The 14,368-nt window shown below is 45.8% G+C and overlaps 1 protein-coding gene and 1 non-coding gene across 4 annotated transcripts in view; both read left to right on the top strand.

The window, feature by feature from the left end:
• SAMD4A (sterile alpha motif domain containing 4A) overlaps positions 1 to 14,368 on the top strand; it is a 203,687-nt gene that overhangs the window by 80,720 nt on the left and 108,599 nt on the right. The gene's annotated exons all lie outside the window — the stretch shown is intronic.
• On the top strand, positions 5,666 to 5,767 carry LOC116878146. The gene has a single exon (XR_004384778.1). It is a non-coding gene; the product is annotated as a U6 spliceosomal RNA (small nuclear RNA).

Here is a 14,368-nt window from a genome sequence, read left to right as displayed (position 1 = left end):
CCCCTGTTCCTCCCTATGGGCCAGCTGCCCCGGGAGGACAGTCAGCCTTACAGAATAAGTAACAATATTGGGAAACTCCATGTGAGGACGGTTGAAATTAGCCAGTGGAGAACCAGGCTTCTTTCCACCCATTTCTTGGAGGTGAGAATGTCCACTTTGGGTTCTACTTTGCAATTCTGTAGATCTGGCTAGTCTGAAGATTGCACGGTGAGGAGATCCCCCTCACCCCCCTCATCCCAGAACCTGGGGGTCTGCAGAATGAAGATTCTTTTAACAACACAGTTCAACTTTAGGTTCCATGACCTTGAGGTCAAGAGTACTCTTTAACTGACTCACACGATGTAAATGTTCGAGGACCTTAAAGGGAAGGTGTAATTATTTAGCTCTCCAGTGAATTATAAATGTTAACCTGGGGCTACAGATCTTCCAGACCTCCTCATGGAAACTCAGTGACCCCTTCACATTCCGGATCTGGGCCATATTCTCCTACAAGGCCTCAGCGAGCCAGAGTTTCAGCCTTCTTCTCCGGGCAAATGACTGCCAAATTCCATCTCTCGATGGCCCCCATCCTGACACTCCTGAAAGCTTGTGTGACATCCCGCTCTGGGTGGGTAGCCATCTGGCCCTACTACAGTCAAATCCCGACTGCCACTCCCCATCCCCACCCCACCCCCAAGAGTCTCTTCCATCATTGCCTGGGGCCGGACTTCTCCGTGCCATTTATGAGATTTCCACTGTGGTATCCACTTGGCCTCCAGGTGAAGTTCATTCCATCTTGCCAGCCTTCCCTCAAGCCACTCTACCCTCTTTCCATTGCAAAGTCCTTACTTTTAACTCTTGGTTTCCATTCTCACATCTTCTAAGATGACATTCATTAGAAGAGAAGTCAGACTGAGGAGTTAGGCCCACCCCTGGCTGGCTATGATTTACATGCTGTGCAGGAGGTAGAGAATGAGAGAATTGGGGCCAGGCTGGTGCTCAGAAGCACCCAGTTTCCCTGGGTAAGTCACTTGGCTTCTCGAAGACCCCATTTATGCACCTGTAAATTGTGGCTGCCTCGTTCACAGACTGCTTGAGAGGGCCTAATGTCATAATGCCTTGTTCACAGACTGCTTGAGAGGGCCTAATGTCATAGGAATCTGGCCAGGAAATAGATGAAACGGGGCAACCAAGTAGCCGATCTAGCTCTGGCTGTTTGTATTATGTAGAGGAGATATTTGGGATTGCAGTTCCGCATTGCTGTGGCTGTTTTGGGGTCCCTTAGATGACCAGGAACATGGAGAATGCTAACATTTGTTCAGCACGCTGGTGTCACCCAGCTGCCTCAGGCTGTGCCCAGCTCCTCGAGGTCTGAGGGGATCAGTATCTCCGCAGGCCTTTGACGATTCGAGATATGTCATGATCAGGAACTCAGTCTCACAGGGCCTGAGAGGCCTGCCATCTTCCTGGGGGGTATCCATTCTTTTCAGGGCTGTTAGCAAAATTTTTTGTGGGGGAGATTTTTTTGGTGGTGGCATTTGGTTCTTTTATGGCCCTTCCTTTATCTGGACCATGAATAATCAACTGATGGATCCCTATCCCTGTTCTCATTTTCATTCCTGGGGATGCCCTACTTGGTGCTTTAGGGAAAGAAAGATGAGTGGGAGCTAGAGGTCATGAGGTAGAACATAGCACCTGAAAACAGTCATGGAGCCCAACTGTCAGAGTTCTGGCTGTCTCTGGGCTCTGAAAATGTCCTTTGGAAACTATCTGTGCTGCGTCACTTCCTGGGACTATGCTTAAGACAACCTTAGCTCCCTGTATAACAACACACTGGGACGGAGTTTAGGTGGCCTGATGCCACCACCGGGGAGGGGGCAGGGTGTGTGCTTGGAGCTGGGAAGGAGAAGTAGAGAAATGAGCCAGGCCCACTCTAGAGCCCCTTGTCAGTCTCCCTCCCCTGGTCCCAGGGTCTTGGCCAGTCTAATTTCCCAGGCTACCATGTATCTAAACTCTTCTTTGGATGGTGCCACGCTGTTCTCAAATCACCTTCCTTCCTTTTATCCCTATAGGAATATGGGATGTAGGTATTATTTTTATTTTCTTCCTAATTCAGACGGAACCAAGAGCCCTCTGAGAAACTGGATAACTTGTTCTGGAAAGTGATAGGCTGGGGACATAAGCCCAGGCAGCTGTCACACTGTCATCTACTGCTCTCTCGGGACATTTGCCCCGGCATAAGTTTTGCCACAGGTGTCTTCTGTTTGCAAAGAACAGGAGAAAGTTCCTTCTGTGGCTGAGCAGTGTTCCTAGAGAGTTTGTGGGAGCAGGAGCCTGGGGCCCATAAGTCCCCAGGACTGAAGCAGCACAGTCCAGGGGGACAGCAGCTCAACAACGTGAGGCAACACCTTGGTCTGCCAGTGACGGAGAACATGCCAGTCACCGCGACTGTCAAGCGAGGTTTCCATAATGAGACCACACAAGGGTAGCGTTTGGAAGTGCTGCATAGAGAGAGAAGTGGGATTCTCTTTTGATCTATATGCATTTTTATACCCAGGACATGGATCTTCATTTACTTGCCTTGACTTCTGAGATTAATATAATCTAGAATAAAAATTTTACATACCTATGTTTCAGACACATAAAATAGAGGCTATAGATTGTTTTGTTGTCATTTTATTCGTGAAGAGTTCAAAGCCCTGCCCTTGGCATGTCTAGCATGTTCTAAGTCTGTAACTGGTTCTCTGGGTGGTTGGGACAGACCACTGAATAGAGTCTACCTCAGACCCTTGGGGAATTTAGCCCAGAGGTTCCTCTTCTGTGATTTGCTTCCATTCCAGTCAAGACCAGCATGTGGATCATCTGTCTTTTCGTTAACCTCAGTCCTTCGTGAATCTGTTAGTGTGGGTCATGGATTCGTTCCTTATGCATGCGAGCTAGCTGCACGGTCTTTCACGGCCACGGGTCACTCCCAGAGACTCCAACAGCGGCTACCATTTTTGCTATGAAAAGCGAGGAGCAAGGGGTTGGGTGCCTGAACAGGGGGTCAGATAGGAGCGGTTCTCAGGCTCAGCAACCTTCAGGGGCTTTCGCTGGAGTCACACATGGCAGTTGTTGCCCTGGGGTTCTGGAAGCATGCCCATGACCAGTGTTTCCATCACTGGAGGTCTAGATGGATAAACCAAGCATAGTAAAGTTGGGTGATCTGTTCAGCCCAGAAAGATCACGGCAAATTGAAGTAACACCTGTGGATGCTTTGCTCCATTGGTTAGAGACTTGACGGTGAACCTGGAGGGGTGGGCATCCATAGAAGCCGAGACTGAGGCTTTGCTCATTCTCATGTTTCTCACAAAGGGATGGATGATTATTGAAGGTATTGACGGAGACCCCTGCTAGATGGGATGCTTATTGACAGCCTACGTCCTCACCAGGGAAGGTCCTCGAAGCCACTCTTCAGCTCCCTCTGCACGGGGTGTGGAACTGATGACAGCCTTGTGGGTCTCCACACCCCAAGCCACCCCTGAGAAGTCCTGACACCAAAAGGGATGCCCTGGGAAGGGCTGCCAGGATTTCCTGTGTCGCTGGGGCAGTCATCCAAAGGTCACAGACTCTGCAAAGGCACCGCCTTTGTGGCTCAGTGGAAGGCCCAGACCACGGGGGTCCGAGTTAATTGATCACACTGGGGAGACTACTCCATTGAAGTCGGACGCAGCAGGATGAAGGAGGGACTGAACTGATTAAGAATGGGCTTAACTGAGGAGCTAAGCTGCCTCCAATCCGCGGAAGTAGGCAGGATGGAAATCATAAATCATAAATAAGCAAAATGCAGGTACTAAATAAAGACACTTTCAATCTACCATCCCTCACAGCTTGCAAGTGTTGCAAGGTGGCAAAGCAGCGACATTGGTGCGGGTGGCTGATCGGGGTGGACACCTCCTGACACTGAGCCTGGGTTCAGCTGCAGATACTTTTCATCCACAATAAGTGTATCCAAACCCTGGAGAGCAGCTGGGATGAGTAAAATGATGGACTTCGGCCCCAATGAGTGAACCAAGGCACCTAGGCCGATTTCTCGATCCACCTGGAATTTTAGGGATTAAAGCTTTTAGTCAAATTATCTTAAGACAGAGTGTGAACCTCCACACCTCATGAAGCACCATCACGTAAGTGTACACACACACACATGCCGTAGACCTGCATAGGTACTCTTATAGCCATACATACACACATATATGTAACTAAAAGGAGGCAGAATAAATATAATTAAAAGGCAGAATATAAAATATATAACATACAGAAATATATATATACATCTTAAAATATGCATAAAAATATATAAAATATGTACTTTATATAGAATATAAATATGTAATAACACTTTACATATAAACATAATATAAATATATACAATATATATTTTTACATAATATATATTGTTATAGTTGAATATAAATATAAAATATATATAGTTTTATATATATGTTTCAAAGTATGTATACTTAATACAATACATACTTATATATACTTATACGATATATATTCTGCCTTTTTAGTTTTTCTCTGTTTGGCCAGAAGCATGACCACTTTTTCTTTCTGTTCTGTTTACAGCAGTGTTACTGCATCTTATGAGGAAGTTTATCCAATACTAGGTAAGATAAAAATTGAGCAGACAGAAAACCCTTCAAAGCCATAGAAAGGCATCAGGTTAGAGACCGGCCTATAGTTTCTCCCTAGGGCCAACCTGGTCAGTTTCTTTCCTCTCTGGCATGAGAATAGCTCATTAGCTGTTTCTTTGGTTGAGTCTCAGCTGAGATTCAGAGAAGCTCACTGGGTCCACTCCCAGCCAGGCTGTGCCCTGGTCCCCCAGCACACAGGCCCGATGCCTGTGTGCCCGATGCCTGTGTGCCCGGTGCCTGTGTGCCCGGTGGTTGAGGCAGCTGCTCTCTCGTGGCCCCTCCCACTTCCCTGATCTGGGCTATCGGTAGACAACTGAGACGTGTTTGTTCCCAAACCTGTTTACACCAGTTGTACTTTCTCCATTTAAGACATGTAACTAAATGTAATGTAAACAAACGTTGCGTGAATGTGACAAGGAGAGGTATTTCTGTGAAGCTACACCGTTGTCTTGGAAAGGCTTGTCAAGGCTGAACAAAAAAGATGGGCAAATTAAGTAGAAACAAGATAGCCTTAAAAGATTTGTGGGGAACATCATAAAAATCTAGGCGGAGTCCATAGTCGTATTGCTTCTCAGCTTTCTTTGGAATTTTTTTTATCTTCTTTAAAGTTGGGGCGCCTGGGTGGCTCAGTGGGTTAAAGCCTCTGCCTTCAGCTTAGGTCATGATCCCAGGGTCCTGGGATTGAGCTCGCATCAGGATCTCTGCTCAGCAGTGAGCCTGCTTCTTCCTCTCCCTCTGCCTGCTTGTGATCTCTGTCTGTCAAATAAATACATAAAATCTAAGAAAGAAAGAAAGAAAGAAAGAAAGAAAGAGAGAGAAAGAAAGAGAGAAAGAAAGAAGGAAAGAAAAAGACAGACAGACTAGAACCTGAAAATCATAGCAGATTTCTGGTTTATACAGAAAATTGGGACTTTCAGAGAGTGGACCCATTTTCAAAGACAAGGCATTACTCCTGTACCAAATTTGCAAATGACAGTGTACACTCATATGTTTAAATGTCTGTGAATGTGGTGCTGGTTTTGGCAGCACATCTACTAAACCTGGAATGATAGATTAAGCATGGTCCCTGAGCAAGGATGACACATAAATTCTGTGAATCTATGTAAGTATCAATGAGTATATCTAGGTAGATAGATACATAGATAGATAGTTAGATTGGTACATAGATAAATAATATAATAGATATCATAGAGCTAGATAATATAATGAGAGTATCACTTTTATGATTCCATGCTTTAACCGGTTTTTTTAGACTGAACATCAACCCAGTCATGTACAGGAATGTCTCTTTTGCAGCTGTGGTCTGTTGTGTAAAATACACATGTCCACTGAGCACGTCAAGATGCTTATACTACGCAGGTTACAAGAGAACTGAGCCAGGCTGGGGAGAGAGCAGACAGACACAAGTCTTCCTGATCATGCTCATCAAGGACCCATGTAACTGAGGGACGCTGTGGGCAGAACTATCTATGCAAGCTTGCTGACTTCACTCACTTTCTTTCTCCCATTCCCCCCCCCACATCTTCTCTTTTCCTCTCTGCCTCTCTCTCCTCTCTCCCTAACCAATGTAGTTTAGTTCAGAGGACTCTGAAATCAATAAGGGAGAGAGTATTTGGAGTTGAACAACAGTGTATTTCAAAGTGTGCTTCTTTCTTTCTTTTTAAGATTTTACTTATTTATTTGAGAGAGAGGGAGAAGCAGACTCTCTACTGAGCAGGGAGCCCAATGTGGGGCTTGATCCCGATGGGGGTCTCAATCCTGGGACTCCCTGGATCATGACCTGAGCTGAAGGCAGACGCTTAACCTACTGAGCCACCCAGGTGTCCCTTCAAATACTTGTTTCAAGAAAGGTAGTCTTTGGCTTAAAAAAACCTTTGAAATATTTGTTTGTTTATGTTTGTTTACCTCCCCCCCCAACACACACAGAAGGAGAGAGGGAATTCCTGTAAATAATGAGATAATGCAATTTGATTTATTAATATGTGACTTCCATTAGATAGTTCAGGAATACACCTACTTCCCATGAAGTGAGATTGGGATATAAGGAAAGAATTCTTTTTTAGGTGTCCCCAAATCCAATGTGTTTTAGGTCAGTTTTCTATCCTCCCTGTCTACAAACATTTTGGAAAGACCATCCTCTATCTCTGTGGCTGGTGTCTTTCACAACAGCATTCGTATGAACGTGCTTTAATTTATGCTAACCTGAAATGCTTAAAGTCATCAAACAGGTAGGATTATTGGGTTCCTGTTCATCCAGGGAATGCAGATCCCGAAGATAAGTATGCCGGAACACGAACTTCGTGGGAAAGCATGCATACCCACCTCCAACAAATAAGACACCATCCTTCATTTCAGTAATAGCTCTTTAGGGTTTAATTTTGATAGATGGTGAGGTATTTTATTCTAGCACATAAACCAGATGTTTCTCTCAATTTAATGGGGAACAACTGATGGCTGCCAGATTAACTAGGAAAGAAATGTTTCTCTCTGCAGTTCTGGACAATAATGCAATTTAATGGCATTTCACTTGGGCAGACTTCTAAGATGGATGCATTTGTCTTTTGCCTCTCAGGGCATAGGTCCAAATTTGGAGCAGATGGTGAAAAAGATGGATGGCCACAGAGATCTCCAGGTGAAATTGGTTGGATTTCCTCAATCCTCATTAATGCTTGGTTGACCATTATCCATCTCCATCTCTCTGACCCTCCGTAATGAATTCTGATTCCTGAGGATTTTCTGGTTCCAGAATAACCAAAATGTGCTGACTACAATCTGAACAGATTGAAAGAAGCAGTCACCTGCTATTTTTCAGGCTTTTGGAAGAAAGGGGCTGCCTCAACCTGAAATCTTGTCCTTCCTTCGAGCAACAGGAGATTTTCTTTCCTAGTAATGGGACACAACTGGGCAGGGTATGAATTCGAAAGCTCAGGGAGTGAGTTTAAGACACAAGTTTCTTCCGTTGTTGTTCAGGTAATAGGAGAGACCTTTGGGCTCTTAGATTAAGTTTAATGAGAGACTCACTGCCCATCACTAAGCAAGACAGATGGGGTCACTCCTGCTATGGAACAAGGTATAAGGAGAAGCAGATGATTGTGGGAAAACCCCAGAAGCATTGTTCCAGGCCATGGAGGTAAAGAGGAGACCCCCAAGATCAAAGGAAGGAGGCACCCATGGGAAGTACTAGGAACAGCAACGCTTTGTGGTTTTAATTAAAACAATGCCTAGGTGAGCTTCTTGATCTACAGCCTGATATTCTCATTTACTCCCACATTAGGGTAGGCTTATTGACATAATTGTTTTTGCTCATACTGAAGACTTTCCTGCTAAACAATTTGTATTACTGTTATTTTTTATTGCAATTGTATTAGCCTCCGTTCTGAGCCAGATGCCTTCTGTTTATAAACATTGTCAAAGACACTTAATAAGAGGACAAATGATCTCCATTTAGGATGGGAACTTATGGGTGGCTGACAAGGTGAGCATTAAGCCTTTGGTTGCCATAGACCTACAGACACATACGTATCCGTACGTTTTGGAGGAAGGAAACATACCAGCGAACAAAATCTGGCAGATCATAGGGGTTTAAGACCACAGAAGAAAATGCCCAGGAGATGTACAGTTAGTTTTAAGAAAAGCTAAATAAGTGTGGCATTTTCCATGGGCCTTTTCTTCACTTGAGCAGAATGACAGTATTTTACTAGTCAACCAAGACATAAATCAAGATTTAAACCAACTTCTCACCTTTCATGCAAAGCCTAACCTCAGTAGTTATTAAAAATAAATGAGATTTAAATAGATGTAGAAGCACCTATTTTATTTCCCATTTCATGCTCCTGTATTTTGTACTGTGGTTTTTAGATCTGTTTGTGAAGGCTGATTGGGGCAAAGAACAGCCCTGAGGGACAGCTGGGAAGGGAACAGGCTTTCAGGTCCATGACAAAGTCCCAGGCTCTGGGTTCACCTGTTACCAACTCACCAAGTGACCTCAGCCCAGTTTCCTCACTTTGAAAAATGGGAACAATTACACAAACTGTCTTTTTATGGGATGCAGTGGTGTCTATGATTGGCACCATTGGTGGTTTTAGGCTGAGAGTCTGAGGGTGTAACTCTCCTCTCTTCCTCAGGGACCACGAGTGTAGGTCAGGGATCCAAGTCCAGGGAGGGCATTGGATTTAATTTCTCCCTAGTCTACATAGCAGTTCCAGAGTCCAATAACCCACTGTCATTCTGACTGGAGAGTCAAGGAGAGGTACACGCCATTTTTCCACATCCTGACATTCTCCTGGATTACCAGCTCTCTGTCATATTCTCCCTGCTCACAGGGCTGGTGACCTGGGCGAAGTCTCCATGGGTCCCCTCCTTTTGCTTTCACCTGCTATGCGTTTCACCAATAACTGACTTCCAAGTGAATAGTAATTCTTGTTCACGTGCATTATTTTGCTTTCTTGAGAATGTGTACTAAGTTTTGATCATGTGCAGGCACCGTGCTTAACACTTTTTCTGTCATCCTCTCGTTAACTGGAGAGAACTGTGGAGAAGAAAGGGGACGGGAGTCCCCCAGACCAGGCAGCTGTCCTGTGGGGGTGGGGAGGCTCCCTCCCCAGCCTCTGAGTCTTCAAGGCTGCCTTGTGCAGCTGTCTTCCAACTGTTTGCTCTCCACCTGGTCCATTCTGCAGGCCACCACAAGACGTGTCCCCTGTACCGCCGTCCTGCTAGGATTTCCGCCTCGTAACCTGCCCAGCATTGTATGCACACCAGCCCTCCAAAAACTAAGCAGGTCTCTTTTCCCTTCTGCTTTCCCCAGACCCGTTCTCAGCTGCCACCAAAATGTGCTGTTAACCCAAATACTCTTGTGCCTCTGCACATTATCATTCCTTTCGGCAATTCCGTCTCCTAGCCTCTGTGCTGCCCTTCAGGGCCACGCATAAATCTGGATCCCTGAAGCCTTCCCTGACTGGCCCGGCTAGAGATCCTTTCTCTCCCCTCTAGCTGTGATACTGATGGCATGGTGTGTGGGGCCTGGCTGGGTACTCCTGCTTTCTGGTGTCACGATCCCTAGAAGGATCTTGGGCTTCCAGATGAGGAAGCCACAGAGAAGTTAGTGATGGTGCTGGGGCCAGAGGCTCATTCCCCAGTCCCACCAGTCCCAGACTGGTGATCTTTTTCTACTACAGTGTTTTACCTTCTGTCCTTCCTTGGAGGACAAGGACTCTACCCTGTCTATATTCAAAGTGTACCTGGCATCCTGCGTAGCGTCTTGTATCTAGGGGTTAATCAATAAGTATTTATTGAAAGAAAACAAAGGAAAGAAGATAAGAAGGGAAAAAACAGTAATAACTAACCCTTATATGGCCCTTTTGTTTTAACTTAATCCCCTTTCTAGTTGACTCCCTTTAAGCCCCTAGGGGGCGCCTGCGTGGTTCCGTCAGTTAAACGTCAGACTCTTCATATCACCTCAGGTCTTGATCTCAGGGTGATGAGTTCAAGTCTTGTGCTGGGTTCCATGCTGGGCGTGGAACCTACTTTAAAAAAAAATCCCTACGAAATAGGTCCTGTTATTCTCAGCCTCATTTTACAGGTGAGAAGACCAAGGCAAGAGAGACTAAAGTGACTTGCTCGAGGTCACAGAGCTGATAAGTGAGTGTCAGGACTTGAACCCAAGGGGTCTGGCCACTGAGCCTGTGCTCTTCTTCCGCCGTGTTCTGCTGCCGAGTCATAAAGGATGGACAGACAGGAAAGATATAGAAAGAAGGATGAGCCTCAGATCGGTGCCCAAGACAACAGAGCTGAGGACATTTAGATGAGGCTGCCATGTTTTGTCTTCTTTGAATTTCCATTGAGAAGGAGCTCCACTTAAACGTCGGAGTAATGGCTGGACCACGGGGTTTGTCCCTGCTCCCTGGATCATGGGTTGCCGTGAGACTCCCTGAAGGCATGGCACCCAGATTGCCTACCTTGTATCCCAGTCGTTATAGGAGGCTTGGTCTAGGGACTGTTAAATCGCTCCTGCGCCCCTAGCCCAGAGTCCCTTAGCTGGGGAACGGTTGCTGCTCTCTCCCCAGATGCTCCCTCCAGAGCATGTGCTTTTCATGGAAGGCTGCCTTCAAGGGAACAGTCACAGACTTAAAATCACCACAACTAGACATGAGGAACAAATGCGTCAAGTTTGACTAAAGCAAGCTGATAAAGAATATTGAATGGGGGCTTTTATCTTTAGAAGCATGACTGTTAATGTGGCTGATTTCTAACTAGGCTCCCAGTAGCTATTAGGATTTCTGCTCACGCTAGCGCCGCTCAGCCTTACACACAGAAGAATCTATCTTAACCGTATTGTGAACTGTAGAGCACGTTAGCGGAAGTGGCCTATCATTCAGGAGCATGGGAAGATAATTTTGCCAGCATTGAGAGAACACTTTGCACCCAGAATCCTAGAGGGAACAGAATACTACTCCAGCTTTGATGAATCACAGCTGAATCATGTTTAAGTGTGTGCTGCATTTTGAGGGATTCCCTTCTCCCCCCGCCCCTCCCCGCCCCTGCAGGGTGAAAAGCATTGCTCTTCCTGTGTAAAACCATTGTTTACAGCCAAGACCACAAAAATGTTTTTGTGGTGATGTTGTGAACGCATCAAGTGTTTGTTGTGGTCCAACTAAGACAACTTTATAGGTTAATGAAAAGTGATTTATCTTTCTTCTAAGCAGAACATTTAGTTCTCTGCCTCTTGGACTCCACGCAAATCTGTCTGGCACCACCCCTTGCTGCCCTCCCGCATCAGCACCATCCTCTTGGATATTTCCTGGTACATTTTTATGACCACGGTCCTGTCTGTTCCTAGTAATTAACAACTCTCTGAGCAACATGAAAGTAGGTTACTGTTCATTTGGTTTCTTGGAATCACTGGGTGTGTGCGAGGGTCATTTTTCACCTAAAAGACAAAACCAAAGAGAGAGTCTGGGAAGTAAAGAATGAATGGACCAGGTAGCTTGCCGTTCTTAGCTCCCAGGGGACTGTAGGCATTGTTGCTCGAGTGGACAGAGCCCAGACCGACCCTGAAGGAAGATCTGGGTTCACGCTACCGCACTGGGTTTTAACTTCTTGTAAGCCTGAGCAAAAGAATTCGCTTTTCCAAATCTCAGTTCCCATCTGTGGACTAAAGATGACAAGGCCTAGCTTACAGGGTTATTGAAAGGATCACAGACACTGGATGGGAGGTGCCCGGCACTAGTGTGCTGTCGCGGCTGGTGGTTTTCCTTGTTATTTCTGCTGTTGTCCTCTCTGCCATTACTATTGCCTCTCCAAGCAGCTCTTATACGTGGGAAGCACCAAGGGGAACTTGACCCCTGCTTCTTCCCATGCATGTAGGACACAGCTTTAACCTGCCAGGCAACTTGCTTTCCTTACTAGAGCACTGTACTTGCTCTAAAAACAATAAAAGTAAACATAAAAGTGTGACTACCTAGGGATGAAAACAAAGAATGACAAGCTTCTTCTCTCCGGCTGGGACCCCTCACTTGGGGTGGGACCTACCCACATATATTGACAGGTACCCATTGCCTTGTGCAGGGCTCACAGGTGAGCCCTAGGGGCCAAAGTTGAATCCCGCATGGACTCTGTCCTTATGAAACTTACCATCCACCAGGAAGGAGGAAATGCCCATAAACATCCGGGAAGTTGGGTAGAAAACGGTAAGACCATAGGAAAGGCAGTACTAATGCGCTAAGGAGTTTGGGAGAAGAACAAAATTTTAGCTAGAGTTGGGACATGCAGGTTTTATGAAAGAGGCAGCTTAGTTAGGATCCTTAGGAACACAGCTTTTGGGGTTGGGCCATTAGGTTCAAACCTTGGCCTTACTACTTCCTTGTTTTGGGCTGCTTGAGCAGGCTGGGTCACATCTCTGTGCCTCTGCTTCCTCATCTTTAAAATGGGTATGATAATAATATCTACCTCTCAGGGTTGGCGTAAGGATTCAGTGAGATGTGTGATATGCTTAGAACAGGTTTGAATTTACCCTGCAAGCAAAGGTGGGCAGAAATGTTGTTTCTAGATAGAGGAATAACATGAACTAAGGCAGAGCCTGCTCTGAGGTACATGGTGGGAGAAGATGAGGGGAGGGCATGCCGCTTGAGCTGAGACTATGGATGTTGTGGAGTGGTGGGCCAGGAGCCTTAGATGTTACTAAAAATGTGCAATGAAATCAGTCTTCTGGAGTTCCATTGTCAGCACGTGTGAAGCCAGAATCTGAACGTGTCTCCGGGTAGGTCTCTACATTTCCGTTGCAGGGAACATGGCAATGAACCAGATGCCAGTGGGCATGAAGTTGAAACTTGGATTAACGGGGCTCAACACATGGGCCTGAAATGATACCTCAGGGAAGACAGGCAGCGGAGCCTGAGCAGGAAGCAAAACCAGGGAGCCAAGGGAGGGGAGGTACAGAAGCATGGGGGCGGGGCGGCAGGAAAGGTCACACCACTACCCCCATCTACTGCTTCCTTTTTAGGGTACAGATTTTTTTTTCTTTAGGGTGTAGTCAGCTGTTTTGTTTTTGTTTTCATGTGTCGTTTTATTTCTTTTGAGCTTTGGGATGCGTGTGTCATCTTTACTTTCTGTGCTAGGGTGGTGGGGAGTAGGGTGGGGTTGATTAAAGCTGACTTTTGGAGACTTTGGTTTCAGTGACCTATAGATGTTTGTATGCTTTGTCAGGATATGGATGTTGCCCTCTCCTATGCACCTAGAGCAGGATTCTGTAGGAATTGGGAAAGGGCTGTACAGTGTTCACAGCTGAGAGGATTACTTGTTCTTTTGGAATTTGTCTTTAAATGAAAATTGGAGGGTTTGAATGCCTCAGGTTTGGTTTACTTTTGACTTTAGCTGTGTAGAGGCGATCTTCAATTTTTAAAATAATCATCCAAATTATTTTAAGTAAGTAATATTGTTTTCAAGTTTTTAAGTTAAATTCATTGTTTTTAAGTGTTACGGGGATGTGGGACAGTTCCTAAGACCCCATGGAAGTCATTTAAAATTCGTTGCGGAGGGGCACCTGGGTGGCTGAGTGGGTTAAAGCCTCTGCTTTCAGCTCAGGTCATGATCCCAGGGTCCTGGGATCGAGCCCCACATCAGGCTCTCTGCTCAGCAGGAAGCCTGCTTCCTCCTCTCTCTCTGCCTGCCTCTCTGCCTACTTGTGATCTCTGTCTGTCAAATAAATAAATAAAATCTTAAAAAAAAAATTGGTTGTGTAATTGGGCACCTGGATGGCTCAGTCAGCTAAGTGTCTTAACTACGGTTCAGGACATGGTATCAGGGTCCTGGGATTGAGCACCGCATCTGGCTCCCTGCTCTTTTAGCTTTTAAACTTCGGCTTAAAGGGCCTGTTTAATGTATTATGTAAGAAAGAGTGAGGTCATAAAAAGAGCCATGTCTCCTACCTTGAACCAAAAGTTGTCCTTATTTGGTGTTTCCGAAGCTAGAAAACAATACAGGCAACCAGCTCTCTCTGGACCAGGGGAGAAATAATGGCTTCCTTGTTCTAGACCATGGGTTTTGTGACAGTGTCAGCAAAGCAGGCTGCCTGCTGCTTTTAGCACTTAAGGTTTGGACCGGTTTCATTTACCCGCTCTGTCTGCTGGGAAGGAACATTCTGGAAGTCCACTGAAGCCTCACCTGCCTTTGGGACACCCAGTATCATTGAGGGGAAGCTCTGCCATGGGGCCTTGGGC

This window comes from Lontra canadensis, unplaced genomic scaffold (genome assembly GCF_010015895.1).
Source record: "Lontra canadensis isolate GAN:19392208 unplaced genomic scaffold, GSC_riverotter_1.0 scaffold55, whole genome shotgun sequence".
NCBI classification, from domain to species: domain Eukaryota; kingdom Metazoa; phylum Chordata; class Mammalia; order Carnivora; family Mustelidae; genus Lontra; species Lontra canadensis.
Note: the sequence above shows the minus strand (reverse complement) of the source record. Positions and strands in the feature narration are given on the sequence as shown.